The 15652-nt window shown below is 36.6% G+C and overlaps 1 protein-coding gene and 1 non-coding gene across 19 annotated transcripts in view; both read left to right on the top strand.

Moving 5' to 3' along the window:
- FHIT (fragile histidine triad diadenosine triphosphatase) overlaps positions 1-15652 on the top strand; it is a 1443555-nt gene that overhangs the window by 527443 nt on the left and 900460 nt on the right. The gene's annotated exons all lie outside the window — the stretch shown is intronic.
- On the top strand, positions 5883-5987 carry LOC114908225. The gene has a single exon (XR_003796915.1). It is a non-coding gene; the product is annotated as a U6 spliceosomal RNA (small nuclear RNA).

Below are 15652 nucleotides of genomic sequence, written 5' to 3'. Positions count from 1 at the left end.
GGCTAATACTTGCTAATTTTGCATTCCATTGAATGATATATAATACACCTCGTGATTCTGCAGTAAATATTTCATTTCTCTTTTCTGCCCAATAGATTGGCTTCATGCAGTTGCTAGATGAAAATAGAATTGTGTTGCAAAAGAGATAAATGATTTAGCAAATATGATTTTATATGCCAAAAGAGGTACACTAGCAGCTTTTATGATGAGTGTCCTTGAAGGGAAATATGGTGATTTTGCATCTGATTTAGGTCTTCTCTAAACAACAACAATAACAAAAAAGTCAAAAACAAGCCTAAGACAGTTTTATCTGTTTGGGTGGTATTAATGGGTTCTTGTTGGGAGATCTGTGATAGTGATGCCTCCTGGTAATTTCTTGTGTGTGAAGGGTACAGGTAGGAATTTATAGGGATGGTTATGATCCAAACTTATTTGGCCTCCAAAGCATGTCCAGGAGAGGTTGTAGGCCTTTTCTCATCTTGCCTGGCATGTATATAACTGCAGATAGCAGCCATGCTAAGTTGTTGGGTAACTCATTTTGGTTACCTTCTTTAGTGACACATTAGACATTTTTGCCTATCTTGAGTCCTCCATTCTGTCTATTATGGTAGCCTGTAAGCTCCATAATGAAACTGTTTCTAACTTGTTCACCTCCGTACCCTAGCCTGGTAGCACTCCAAAAACAACATGTCGAATAAGTAGAAAGAATGAACCTAGTGGTTGTCTTATCCATCCATCCATTCATCCATCTATCCTTCCATCCATTTCTCAAGATTGCTGTTTTCTTAAGGTTTCTGTTGACACAAAGTGTCAGCCTTTGTTTCTTTGCTTTGGAAAGTGATCATTTAAATTCTCCACCCCTGAGAGATTGTCAGATACACATGGGCAAAATAAACGTGGTCAAATGCACATTGTAAAATTAAACTTGAGGTGAAGCTATAATTTATTAATGTGCAGAGTGATTGATAAACTTAAGAAAAGAAATTGTACCACTTTGGTCAGCTAGATATACAAACCATTTGGAAACCTCAGCAAAACTGAAAGGGAGCATCTGATGCCTCTAATCTACCTCTCCCTGCTCCCCATCCTTAGCTGCTATTCACACTTGCTTTTCTTAAACATATATATTGTGACAAGTTGGGAGCTACCTTCTCTTTTCTGAGGTGATCTTTGAAGAATAATGTACTTAACTGCAGCCTATTTAGATTGTTTATCTGTATTTAAATCCTTAGCTAGGTATCGTGTTTTGCCTTTAAGATAAAATCAATAATAAAACGTTGAAAAACAGCAGAGTAATCCTTGAACTTTCCTCAGCAACTATCCTCCCCTACTTCCAAAAAGGAACACTGCTTAATCTTAACTTTTTTGAATTTTTTTTCTCAGAGTTCATTTAGCTCTGGGTTCACCTTTATTCAAATGTATAGAAGCTAAAAATGGTACAAAGAAAGTTTATTCTAATCCAGACGCATTTGGGAGCCAGTGTCATTACTAAATGCTGTTGGTCTTGATAAGCTCTTTGATGAGCTGAGATCAGCTTCTATCACAGAGACAGATGTAGTTCATTGTACAATAGTGTAAAGGCTATGTAAATAGTTGCTGGTGTGCAACAAATTCAACTTTTGCTGTTTGGAATTTCTGGATTTCTTTTTTTTTTTTTTTTTTTTGATCCATGGTTGATTGAATCCTCAGATACAGAACCTGTGGATACAGAGGGCCGATTTTATAGGGTACAACCAATACGTAATTACCTCCAGGAAAGGGCTAGCTGTGGTGGTGCTGCTGGAAGCCGGTGAGTTAGACCAACTGAAATGTTTATGTAACCTCCAAATCTCATTGTAAAATTCATCCTACCCAAATTGATCTTCAGAGCTTTGAAAAGAAAAATTGTGGAGTAATTTGAGCTTCCCCTGTCTCCTCATCTGACCTCCTCTGTTCCTGGAGCAGAGACATTAGATGTCAATCAGAGATCCAAGAACATGGGGAAAGGAGTGAGAAAAGGAAGGCTGGGTAATTCACTTGATAAGTATTATCCATCATTCATGTGTACTGTAGAGCAGTGGGTAGTTGGGGAAATAGGATCATTTGTAAAGTTCAGGTATTGGAGATGGTAGTGAAGAAAGATATTAAAGCATTATAGTTTTCAAAGGCAGTGATTGTAGAGAATTAAGGACTTCTGCTGTTAGCTGCAATTAAGTATCTGGTGCCAGTCTTGACCTCCTTTCACGAAGAGCTATAAAATTAGATAAAATGTATGAGGCAACTATTTCCAGGAATTGGCTAACAGGCAGTGCAGGACTTTGGTCTTTGAGAGAAGGTAACACTTGGAATAGACCTTGGATTCATCTTGGTTTTCTGCCTAGGGGTCCATTCACTGGACCAGAGAGTAAGCATTATTCTTTCTTATTAAGAATACATTCAAGTTGGAAGAATTACAGTCTCCCTCACACCATACCCTAAAATTAATTCCAGCTGGATTAAGGAAATAAATGTATAAAAATCAATCATTAGAAAGCTAGAAGAGAAATGAGCATTTATCCCAACTACAGTGAGAGAGAACCTTATAAACTTAAAGACAAAAAGAAAAGATCACAAAAGAAAAGAGTTGTGGACTTGACTCCATTAAAAGTAAACTTCTGTTTGTCAAAAACCAAAAACCAAAATGGAGATACACATGTGCAGCAAACATGAAGTATGAGTGCCTAGGGATCTTAAAAGACCAAGAGCTCATACCAATTGATAACAATGCATGATTCCAGTAGTTAAATGGGAGGTCAGACGTCCAGTTTTTTCCATCCTAAAGCCTTTATTTTTAATTCTTTTCTGCTCAGTGGGAGAACTCAGTTGCCCAAGGTCTCTTCCAGCTTGCTGTTTCATCACTCCTACTTCTGAGCCTCAGCAGGGACCTGGCCTTACATTCCATTGCATTCCCCCCCGGGGCCTTCTATCTCTTACATGCAATCTTTAGTGATGTTTCTGTGAGCTCTAAAAATTTGGGGTTTCCCAGCAACATTGTTCTGTGGCATTTGTTATCAGATATCGGTGTTGCATACTCATCTTTTATTGGAGATGTAGTAGTTTCATTTCTAGAAAGAAAATGTGACATGTTCCCCCTTTTGACTTCCTACCTTCTCTGAAAAATTGGGTGCTTGAGGTGTGTGTGTGTGTGTGTGTGTGTGTGTGTGTTCAGGGTATAGGCTTGAGGGGAGTAATAAAGGAAGTGATGGTGGGGAGGTCTGCCCCAGCATTACCACATTTTCTGATCTGCTGGAAGCAGAAAAATGAGTGTGATGACCTGAGGGAGCTGATGACTAAGTCAGCATATGTTCTTAGGCACGTTTCAGTAAATCACATTGAGTTAGATTCTCCCTGTTAGTCCTGTGTCCATTTACAGGGGTGGGCACTTAACATGTAGGTCTACTCCACTGTATAGCCCCAAAGAAAATATACATAAGCATTCATTTATTCATCCATAGGGAGAACCCACTATGTTCAAGGCACTATAAAATATACAAAGAGAAATTCTCAAGAAGTTTCAAATCTTAGAATCTGTGGATGTACACAAATAAGTATAAGGTCAGAAAGGGTTAAGGGTCATTAGAGACTTGAATGGAAACATACAATTTAAAATATAGTAAGCAGAGATTCTGGCCCAGCAAAGATGATGTAGACCCATTTTTCCTGCTCCTCCTCCTAAGCACAACTATGAACTCTAGAAATGAAGCAAGAGGCAACCAAATGAGAATTCTGAAAGGTGGTAAGAAAAAGTTGAGCTGGTTTGAGACTCCAGGACTAGAGGAACAGCATAGTAGCAGGGTGTCTAGAGTCCTCCCTCCCAAGAGAAGAAGCCACCCAGACCAGGTGTTTCCTAACTCATAACCCAATGACAGGGGGAAGCCCAGGGAGGTTGATTTTTTTTCCTGATTGAATGGGAGTATTGCTGGCAACATCAGAGAAGTCTGATCCCTCCAATAAGGGGAATGAGAACCAGAGAAAAGAAATAGAAAACAAGTAATACGATAATAGACTGAGGTGCTAACATATCAATATAATGATCTTAAATGTAAATCATCTAAATCATTCATTGAGAGATAAAGAGTGACAGAGTGGATAAAAGAACTCAGTCCAACTATATGCTGCTTATGAGGAACTCACTTCAAAGTCAATGATTAGGTAAGTTGAAAGAAAAAGGATAGAAAAAAGTACACCATACAATTATTAATTTTCAAAAAGCAGGAGAGACTATATTAATATGTGATAAAAGTAGACTTCAGAGCAAAGAAAATATCAGAGACAAACAGAGATATTATATAATGATGAAAGCATCAACCCATCCAGAAAACTTAATGATTCTAAATATATACACACCAAACAATAGAGCCTTAAAGTACATGGGGAAAAAACAAACAAAAACAAACAACCCAACTAACAGAGTTGAAGGAGAAATAGAGAAATTGACAACTGTGGTTAGAGACTCCAATGCCTCATCTCAACAATAGATAGATCTACTATGCAGAAAATCAGTAAGAATATAGAAGATCTGAGCATCACAATTGGCTAATAGTATCTAATTGACATATATAGAACACTCCATCCAATAATAGCAGAATATACATTTTTTTTCAAGCACTCATGCATCATTCACCAAAATATACCTTGTCTTGGGTCACAAAAAACCCTTTAAGTTTTAAAAATTGAAATCATGCAGAATGTGTTCTCTGACTATAATAAAATCTAACTAGAAATCAATTACAAGAAGATCACAGAAAAAGTTCTAAACATAGGTCAAAGAGTAACTCTTAAAGGAAATTAAAAAATACATAGAACTGAATGAAAATGAAAATACAATATATCAAAATATGTAAGCTGCAGCTAAAGCAGTGCTGAGATGGATATTTATACCACTAAATATGATATTAGAATTGAGGAAAGTTCTCAAATTAATAACCTAAGTTCCTACCTCAAGTATAAAAAAGAAAGAAAAATAAACCAACAGCAAGCAGACAGAAAGAAATAATAAAGGTAAAAGCAGAAATCAATAAAATTTAAAACAAGAAAAAATATAAAGTCAATGAAGCAAAAAGTTGGTTATTCTAAAAAATTAATAAAATTGATAAATGATTAGCAAGGCTGACAATAACAAAATTGCCAACATTTGAAATGAAATAGGGGATATAAATACAGATCCTACAATCATTAAAAAATAAATAAGGATACACTATGAGCAATTTCATATTCACATAGTCAGCTACTTAGAAGAAAGGGATCAATTTTTCAAAAATTATAAACCACCTAAATTCAGCCAGGATGAAATGGACAGCTTGAGTAACGATTAAAGAAATTGAGTTAGTACTTAAAAGTTTCCCCCCAAGAACTCCTCAGGACCACACAGTTTCACTGGAGAAGTCTACCAAATGTTTAGAAAAGAATTAATACCAATTTTACATAATCTCTTTCAGAAAATAGAAGAGGTAGGAACACTTCCCAACTCATTTTATGAGCCTAGTAAAAGACCACAAAAAGGAAGGAAGGGAGGGAGGGAGGGAGGGAGGGAGGAAGAAAGACTATTCCAGTCCAATATCTCTTGTGAACTTTGACACAGAAATACTTAACAAAATATTAGCAAATCAAGTACAACAATGTGTAAAAAGAATTATGTACCATGACCAAAGGGGATTTAATACAGGTATGCAAGGATGGTTGAGTAGTTTAAAATGAATCAATGTAATCTACCATATCAACAAGCTAAAGAAGAAAAATGGTATGATCGTATCAATTAACCCAGAACAAGCATTTGACAAAATCCAGCATCCATTTATAATAAAAATTGTTGGCAGTTTAGGAATAGAGTTGAATTACCTCAACTTGATAAAGAGAATCCCTGAGTGCTTGCTTCAGCAGCACATATGCTAAAATTGGAACGATAGAGAAGATTAGCATTGCCCCTGCCCAAGGATGACATGGAAATTCGTGAAGCATTCCATGTTTTTATCTTTTTTGACCCCCTTCCTAGAGTAATGAAAATAAAAACAAAAATAAACAAATTGAAACCTAATTAAACTTAAAAGCTTTTACACATCAAAGGAACCCATAAGTGAAATGAAAAGACAGTCCTCAGAATGGGAGAAAATATTTACAAATGAAGCAAGTGACAAAATATTAATCTCCAAAATATATGAACAGCTCATGCAGCTCAATATCAAAAAAACAACCCAATCCAAAAATGGGCAGAAGACCTAAATAAACATTTCTGCAAAGAAGACATACAGATGGCCAAGAGGCACATGAAAAGATGCTCAACATCACTAATTATTAGAGAAATGCAAATCAAAATTACAATGAGGTATCACCTCACACCGGTCAGAATGGCTATCATCAAAAAAATCTACAAACAACAAATGCTGGAGAGGGTGTGGAGAAAAGGGAACCCTCTAGCACTGTTGGTGGGAGTGTAAATTGATACAGCCACTATGGAGAACAGTATGGAGGTTCCTTAAAAAACTAAAAATAGAACTACCATATGACCCAGCAATCCCACTCCTGGACATATACTGAGAGAAAACCATAATTCAAAAGGACACAGGTACCACAGTGTTCACTGGAGCACTATTTACAATAGCCAGGACGTGGAAACAACCTAAATGTCCATCAACAGATGAATGGATAAAGAAGATGTGGTACGTATATACAATGGAATATTACTCATCTATGAAAGGGAACGAAATTGGGTCATTTGTAGAGACGTGGACGGACCTAGAGATTGTCATACAGAGTGAAGTAAGTCAGAAAGAGAAAAACTAATATCATATATTAATGCATGTGTGTGGAATCTAGAAAAATGGTATAGATGATCTTATTTACAAATCAGAGATAGAGACACAGATGTAGAGAACAAATGTATGGATACTGGGGGTGGGGGCGGGTGAGATGAATTGATAGACTGGGATTGACATATATACACTATTTATACTATGTATAAAATAGATAACTAATGAGAACATACTGTATAGCACAGGGAACTCTAATCAATGCTCTGTGGTAACCTAAATGAGAAGGAAATCCAAAAAAGAGGGGATATATGTATATGTATAGCTGATTTACTTTGCTCTACAGCAGAAACTGACACAACATTGTGAACCAACTATACTCCAATAAAAATTAATTAAAAAAAAAAAGAATCCCTGATATTGGGAACAACGCATGGATGTTCACTCTCATTACTTCTATTCAATATGGTACTGGAAGTTCTAGCCACTGTAATACAGCAAGGAAAAGGAATAGGTGGCATGCAGATTGGAAAGGAATAAAATAAAACTAGCTCTATTTGCAGATGACAGGATTTTCTACCTAGAAAATCCCTAGGAATCTACAACAACAACAAAAATCTCCCAGAACTAATAAGTGAGTTCAGCAATTAATTAATCCACAAAATTAATTGTATTTCTATGTGCTAACAAGGAGCATGCAGAAACCAAAATTTTAAACACAATACCATTTACAGCTGTTCCAAAGAAAATGAAATATTAGATATACACTTAACAAAATGCATACAGGATTTGTATGCTGAAAATTATAAAATACTAATAAAAGAAGTCAAAGAAGACCTTCCAATAAATGTTGGAAGTCTCAACATAGTACAGATGTAAGTCCTCCCCAAATTGATCTAAGGTTTAATGCAATTCCTAACAAAATTCCAGCCAGCTTATTCTAAAACTTATATGTAAAGACACAGGCCCTATAATAGCTAAAACAATCATAGCATAGAATAATAAAGTATGGGAGTTCCCTGGTGGTGCAGTGGTTAAGAATCTGCCTGCCAATGCAGGGGACACGGGTTCTATCCCTGGTCCAGGAAGATCCCACATGCCACGGAGCAACTAAGCTCATGTGCCACAGCTACTGAGCCTGCACTCTAGAGCCCACGAGCCACAACTACTGAAGCCTTCGCACCTAGAGCCCGTGTTCTGCAACAAGAGAAGCCACCACAATGAGAAGCCTGCTTACAGCAACGAAGACCCAATACAGCCATAAATAAATAAATAGATAAATATTTTTTTAAAAAAGAATAATAAAGTAGGGGGGAATCACTCTATCCAATACTAAAGCTAACTATATAGCCATAGTAATCAAGCCAGTGTGGCACTGGCAGGGGATGGAATGGAACAGAATGGAGGACCCAGGAATAGATCCACACACATGCTCAGATGATTTTTGACAAAGGAGCAAAAGCAATTCAATGAAGGAAGCCCAGCCTTTTAACAAATGGTATTGGAGCATTAGACATCCATCGGCAAAAAAGTAACATCTAAACCTCATACCTTATACAAAAATTAACTCAAAATGGATTACAGACTTACATAAAGTGTAAAATTACAAAAATTTTAGAAAAAATAAACGTAAGAGAAATTTCTTGGGATCTGAGTTTAAGCAAAGAATTCTTAGACTTCACACCAAAAGCATAAATCTATAAAAGGAACAATAGATAGATTGGACTTCAACAAAATTAAAATTTTTCTCTGTGAAAGCCATGTAAGGAGAATGAGAAGACAGTCTATAGGCTAGAAGAAAACATTTACAAACTACATATTCCACAGAGGACTAGTATCTAGTATATGTAAAGAACTCCTAAAAGTCAACATTAAAAAAGCAAGCAATCCTATTAGAAAATGGGCACAAGTCATGAACAGACATTTCACTGCGGAAGATGTACAGATGGCAAATAAGCACACTAAAAGATATTCCATATCACTAGCCATCAGAGAAATGCAAATCAAAACCATAATGAGCTATCACTTCACATCTATCAGAATGGCTAAAATAAAAAATAATGACAACACCAAATATTGGTGAGGATGCAGAGAAACTGTTCACTCATACTTTGTTAGTGGGGATGTAAAATGGTACAGCCACTCTGGGAAACAAATCTGGCAGTTTTTTACAAAACTAAACATACAACTACCATATGACCCAGCAGTTGCACTCTTGAGCATTTATCTCAGAGAAATGAAAATTCATGTTCACATAAAAACTGGTACATAAATATTCATAACAGCTTCATTCATAGTAGCCAAAACCTGGAAGTAGCCCAGATGTTTTTAACAGATGAGTGGTTAAATAAACTGTGGTACCCATGGAATTCTACTCAGCAATCAAAAGGAACGAACTATTAATACAATCAACAACTTGGGTGATTCTCCAGAGTCATGTTGCATGAAAAAAGCCAATCCCAATAAATTATATATTTTATTTTTTAGGGTTTCTTGTTTTTCAATTTTTAAAAAATTGAAGTACAGTTGATTTACAATGTGTTAGTTTCTGGTGTTACAGAAAAGTGATTCAGCTATATATATGTGTGTGTATATATATATATATATACATATATTCTTTTTCATATTCTTTTAAATTTATAAGTTATTTCAAGATATTGAATATAGTTTCCTGTGCTATACAGTAGGACCTAGTTTATCTATTTTTATATATAGTAGTTTGTATCTGCTAATCCCAAACTCCTAATTTATCCCTGCTCTCTTTCCCCATTAGTAACCATAAGTTTGTTTTCTATGTCTGTGAGTCTGTTTCTGTTTTGTAAATAAGTTCATTTGTATCATATTTTAGATTCCACATATAAGTGATAAGATTACATAGTTTTTGATTCCATTTAAGTGACATTTTTGAAATGACAAAATGGAGGACAGATTAGTGATTGCCAGAGCTTAGGGATGGAGGTGAGGGAGGGCCGAGTGAAAGGTGGGTGAGGTAATAAAGGCACAACATGAAGGATCCTTGTGGTGATAAAACTGCTTAGTATCTTGACCTTGGTGGTGGATACACGAACCTGCACAGATTATAAAATTGTATTGAACTTAATACATACACAAACACACACACACATATACTGAAATGAGTACAAGTAAAACTGGGATTTGGCGGAATTCTGAATAAGATTGGTGTATTGTATTAATGTCAAATCCTAGTTGTGCTATTATACTATGGTTTTTCAAAGTGGAGGAAACTGGATAAAATATACACAGGATCTCTTTGTATTATTTCTTACAACTGCATGTGAACCTGCAATTATCTCAACCATGATTTCAATTAAAATTATGTATATAAAACTCTTTTTAAAAATTATAAATATATATACCATAGTAAGTGCTTTTTGAGCACTCACTATGTGTCATGCACTGTTCTGATGACTTTATATCATTAATAACTCCATTTAATCCCCAAACAGCAATATTATCCCCATTTTCCAATGAGGAAACCAAGACACAGTGAGATTAAGCAACCAGTCCAAGGTCACAAGCCTAGTCAGTGGCAGAATCTGTATTAGAACCCAAGAATTTTTAGTTCCAGTATCCACAACCCTAATAGGTTATTTTCTTTCTTTACCTAAAGATTAGTTATAGCTGAGGTCATTAGGAAGGACTTTATGGAGAAAATGACATTTTAAGCTTCCTTAGAGGGGAGATTATGGTCTGATGTATATATTGCATTAATTGTACTGTCAATAGGAGGAACTTAATATGTATTTGTTGAATCAATACCTTCTTTAAACCACTAGTTGATTCCTTCAGTTACTGATTGTCTGTCAGGAGCCCAGAGTTTGCAAAATGAGAAAACACGGGACCCAGGGCAATGAGCTCATTTTGTCTTCTCTAGGCAGTTCTATTCTATGTTGTGTGGAGATAACACACTGCAGAACTTTCAGCAACACTTAGAATGTCCCCCAGATATCAGTATTGTCCCCCAATTACTGGGACATTGAAAAAAGCACCCTCCCCCACTCCATTTCCTAGCTCCCCCTAAGGATCCTGGTGGAGAACCAGTATACTTAGTCTCTTGTTATCAAAGCTCAGAGAATTCCTACAACAGAACTGCGGGATTCACATGATTCAATAGGGGCATTACATCTACCCCCTTGGCATGGCTCTGTGCATGTGATAGAAAGAAATAGAACTTCCTTGACTTTACAGTGGCTCTAAGTTTGAATCTGAATCGGTCTAAAGTGTTCATTTTGTTTTTTTCTTTTTCTTTTTTTTTTCTGGTTGTTATTTTTGATGGGCATAAAGAAATTTCCCCTTTCAGAGAAATGCGGCTGAGCACACACCATATAGCATACCCCAAACCAAGCTCTTTCAACCTCAATAGAAGAAAAATATCTGAAAGGGAAACATATTAATGGATCATTTTTGTAAACATGAAAAATCTCTTGGAAGGGCAATTTTCTCTTGTTGACTGGCAGAAAAATAGCAGTGTTAATTATGTTGCCTTGTTAAATCTGAAAGAATGTAGTGAACATTGGGAACTATTCTAATTGCATTTGTGGAAAGACATCTAAGGGTCAGAAGCCATCTCTATCAGAGAAATGCCGAGGCAGCTGTGTCCCTTCAGAGCCACTGGGTCTGAATGTGCTCAGGGGAAATAGTTGTGAGCTTGAGTCCATGGACTTTTGGGCAAAACTCATGGGGAAGTGAGGGTAGGGAAAGGCAGAATTTCTACTTCAGATTCTGAGCACTGGCTGTTTCTTTCCTCTTCCCATGGATAGAAGGGAAGGAGGTGAATTTGAACAGAATTGCAGAGGTACATGCATTCATTTGGGTGCCGATGTCTCCACGCTTGGCTTGGCCCATGTTGGCAGAGAAGCTTTCTAGCCATCAAAATGGGGAGAAAAAATCTTGCCCCCAGTAATACAGTTCTTTCAAAACAGCCCAAAGTGTGAGGTTGAAATAGAAGAACAAAAACCAAATGATGAGTTGCATAAAAAATGGAAATAGTATATTGCTTTCCTATAAACCTGGTTCCAGGATAGAAATTTTGGAGAGCCCTAGAATGTAGAAGAATGCTGTTCAAGGTAAAAACAGGAGTTCAGAGGCCCAGCTTTTATACCCTGTTTGAATTTCAGATGAGATAAAACCAGCAGCTCTGCTAAGTTGCAGTACAAAAGCTTACATGGCTTCTGGAGAAAAGCAATTTAATTTAGATTTTAGTACAGCAGCTATCGTTTAAATTGCTAGCGATTGTAACTGAACTCAGAACCAGCCTTCTCTGTGAACACAAGGTGCAGTAATGTTACCCAGGCTGTGGGTAACATTACTGCACCATCATCGAGTCACTAGTATATTGCCAACCTTCCCACAACTAGCCCATTCAAAAAAACCTTCTGGGAAATGTACCTAGCTGGGTATTCAAATGTGCACTTGCTGTACATTTTGGGGGATATTAATATGAAACAGCCAGGAGGCAGCAATCTTGAGGAAATTAGAGAACATGCAATTAGCACTAGGGAACCTTTTCAATTTTCATCTTTATTTAAGGTCATGAAGGGGCTTGTGGGGTGGGGGAAGGAGGAGGTGTGTGCAGGGAGAATCCAGGAGAGAGAAAAGAGTCCCTCTTGATACTGGAAAATCTTTGATTTGGTAATGAAGGGGATGTGCTTACCCTCCAAACCCCAGAATGTCATCCTGTCATTACGTCCTAATGAGTGCTTAATTTTTCTGTTGGGAAAAAAATGTGTCTCTTTTCCGTACACTGCATTTGCTCCTTCCTTTTTATAAATAAATTTATAAATAAATCCAGTTATACAAAATTCACTATTTCTCCAGAGTTATCCAGAGACTCAGAAGACAACATTTCATCCAGGCTCAATTTTTATTTTTGTTTTTAGTAAAAGAGCTTGTCACAGTGCACTTGCTCCTTTCATAGCTTTCTTTTTTGTTTTGTTTTTATGAAAGCAATAACCAGCACATGGCTTACAAATAAAACAGTTTAGAAACACATATGAAAATGAACAGTTCCCAACGCTAACTACCCTTTCCCCTTCTTATTGCCCTCCCTAAATGCTGTAAGCCATTCCTGGCGTTATCTCCATATTGCCAATTAATTTTTTAAATCAATTTTACATGTTATATACTGATTTTCTTCTAAGAAAGAGAATTTATCTATCACCATTTCACATTTTCCCACTAACAACATGACGTTATTCTCCACTTCCATTGGTCTTGCCACTTCTTTTTTATAATTTTTAAAAATTTATTTATTTATTTTTTAATTGAAGTGTAGTTGACATACAATATTATATAAGTTACAGGTGTACAGTATAGTGATTCACAATTTTTAAAGGTTATACTCCATTTATAGTTATTATAGAATATTGGCTGTCTTCCCCGTGTTGTACAATATATCCTTGTAGCTTATTTTATACATAATAGTTTGTACCTCTTATTTCCTACCCCTATATTGCCCCTCCCCCCTTCTCTCTCCACACTGGTAACCACTATTTGTTCTCTGTATCTGTGTCTCCTCCTTTTTTTGTTATATTTACTAGTTTGTTTTATTTTTTAGATTCCACATATAAGTGATATCATACAGTATTTGTCTTTCTCTGTCAGACTTATTTCACTTAGCATAATGCACTCCAAGTCCATTCCATTGTGTGTGTGTGTGTGTGTGTGTGTGTGTGTGTGAATCATATCTTCTTTATCCGTTCATCTGTTGATGGACACTTAGGTTGCTTCCGTATCTTTGGTCTTGCCACTTCTAAATCACATTTAAATCTCTCTTCACTGGTCTATCAATCTAGTCAGCATCTCTTACCTCCTTACCATAGATGAGATATGAGCATTCATACCCCTTTCTCCACTATTCTTTTCCCTCTTCCACTTTCAGTTCTCATTCAGTTGTACCATTATTTTTGCATTGTCAAGTTTAATTTACATTTTCTCTGTCACCAGAGAGGTCTTTCTTTGTGATTTTTCCAAAGTTGACTATAATGAAAAAGATTTGCATCATCAGGACTTTGCTAAATTATTATTTTTTTAATAACTTTATTTATTTATTCTTGGCTCTGTTGGGTCTTTGTTGCAGGGATCAAACTCGTGTCCCCTACATTGGCAGGTGGATTCGTAACCACTGCACCACCAGGGAATCCCTTTGCTAAGTTATTTACCGCAGACCCAAGTGGTTTCTATGGTTTCAGTGTCACAACTCCTGTGATACACAAAGGAGACTGTGTCTAGAATCAGGTTCAAATGGATTCTCTTCCTCTGTCATTTTGTCAGAATCATGCCATCTTTCAGTGTGTGTAATATATATTTTAAGTCTTTCTTATAAAGTTATCTGTGCTTGATTTTATTGGAATTTCTGATGTCCTCTTGCCTTTCCTGAGTGTGTGCCTCCATCATATCTTCAGGTTTTCCAAAACTCATATTTGCACTTTCTCTTCTATTGGTTCTCCCTCTTTCTCATTAGATCTCCATTTTGCTCTCATTTAGACAGATTGTTTTCTAGACCTGCTGGATAGAATTAGCCTGAGATTCCCATATTGCTCTCCAGAGTTGGATTTACCATTTGCTGGATCCAGTGGGCTTTCTCTCTTTGACTTACCTCCAAATTTTGCTAGTAACTTTCCAAGAAAGAGTGAATGGGAGGTAAACTGAGTCCTTGCAAGCTTGCAGTTTTTCATTTTTCCCTCAAACATGATTGATAGTTTGGGAATAGGACTTTTGTATCGAAAATCATTTTCACTGCTGTCTTTTAGCTGTGATTCCAGCTAAAAATCTGATGTTGGAATCATCAATTCCAACACTGCTGCTGCTGAATCTGATGTTACTCTGATCCTTCCTTTTCTGTAGGCTACCTTTTTGGGGGGGGGTCTTTTTAGGAGGCTATTACGAATTTCTCTTTAACCTCAGTTTTCTAACATTTCACAGTTTATTCTCCTTGACACTGAGTAGATTCCTATACTTCGAAGATTCATGTGTCCCCTTAGCTCTGGGAAATTTTCTTATATAATTTATTTGATAATTTCCTCCCCTCCAGTTTTGTTTTTCTCATTCTGAAACTTCTATTAGTCCACATGTAGATCTGGATCAATCATCTATATATCTTATTTTTTCTCACATACTGTACATTTAGTATATAGTCTAGGAGATTTCTCAAGTTTGCCATTAAGCTGTCTATTGAATTTTTTATTTAAGTAATCATGTAATTCCCAAGGGATCTTTTTTTTATCTCATTATTCCTTTTAAATATAACTCTGCTTTTGTCTTGTAGTTACCAAATATCCTCAAGTGATTCTCGAGGGTATTAAATAGGTTTTCTTTTTTAAGTTTGTATCTTTTCCCTAAATTGTCTTATTTGCATGGTGTTGTGTTTTCTGCTATTTTGCTTGCTCACTTTATTTAGTGTGCTGGCCTTTCTTGGTGTATTGGATTTCCAGTGATCTGTGGTTATATGTAAAAGAATGAGGTAATAGAAGGGCTGTTTGCAAGCCCTTCAACAGGTGGATTGATCTTGTAAATGGTGTGCTTGAAGGGTCAAAGTTTAGAGTGTGTGCATGGGAATGGGGTGGGGGGATTTTGACTTGCAAGAGTGAGGTTTTAACACCCATGATAACTGTCCTACTTCTCCCCACACACGTTTTTACTGCCTTGAACCTAGTGGTGGCTTCAGGCCAGCTCACATGGAGAGCCAGGAGGGAGGGCAGTCTATGTTACATATACTGACCTGTAATTAATACCCTGCTTTTCAGCTCTACCCACCTCTTCCACCCTCTGTTTTACCCACTATTTCTGAAAACTGAGTTTTTCTGGGGTAGTATCAGGCAGGTCTGTTTTCTCCTTTGCTGAAACCCCCTTTTGGCTTGTGGTTTCCT

Source organism: Monodon monoceros, unplaced genomic scaffold (assembly GCF_005190385.1).
Source record: "Monodon monoceros isolate NGI ecotype Baffin Bay Population unplaced genomic scaffold, NGI_Narwhal_1 Super_Scaffold_3, whole genome shotgun sequence".
NCBI lineage: Eukaryota > Metazoa > Chordata > Mammalia > Artiodactyla > Monodontidae > Monodon > Monodon monoceros.
Note: the sequence above shows the minus strand (reverse complement) of the source record. Positions and strands in the feature narration are given on the sequence as shown.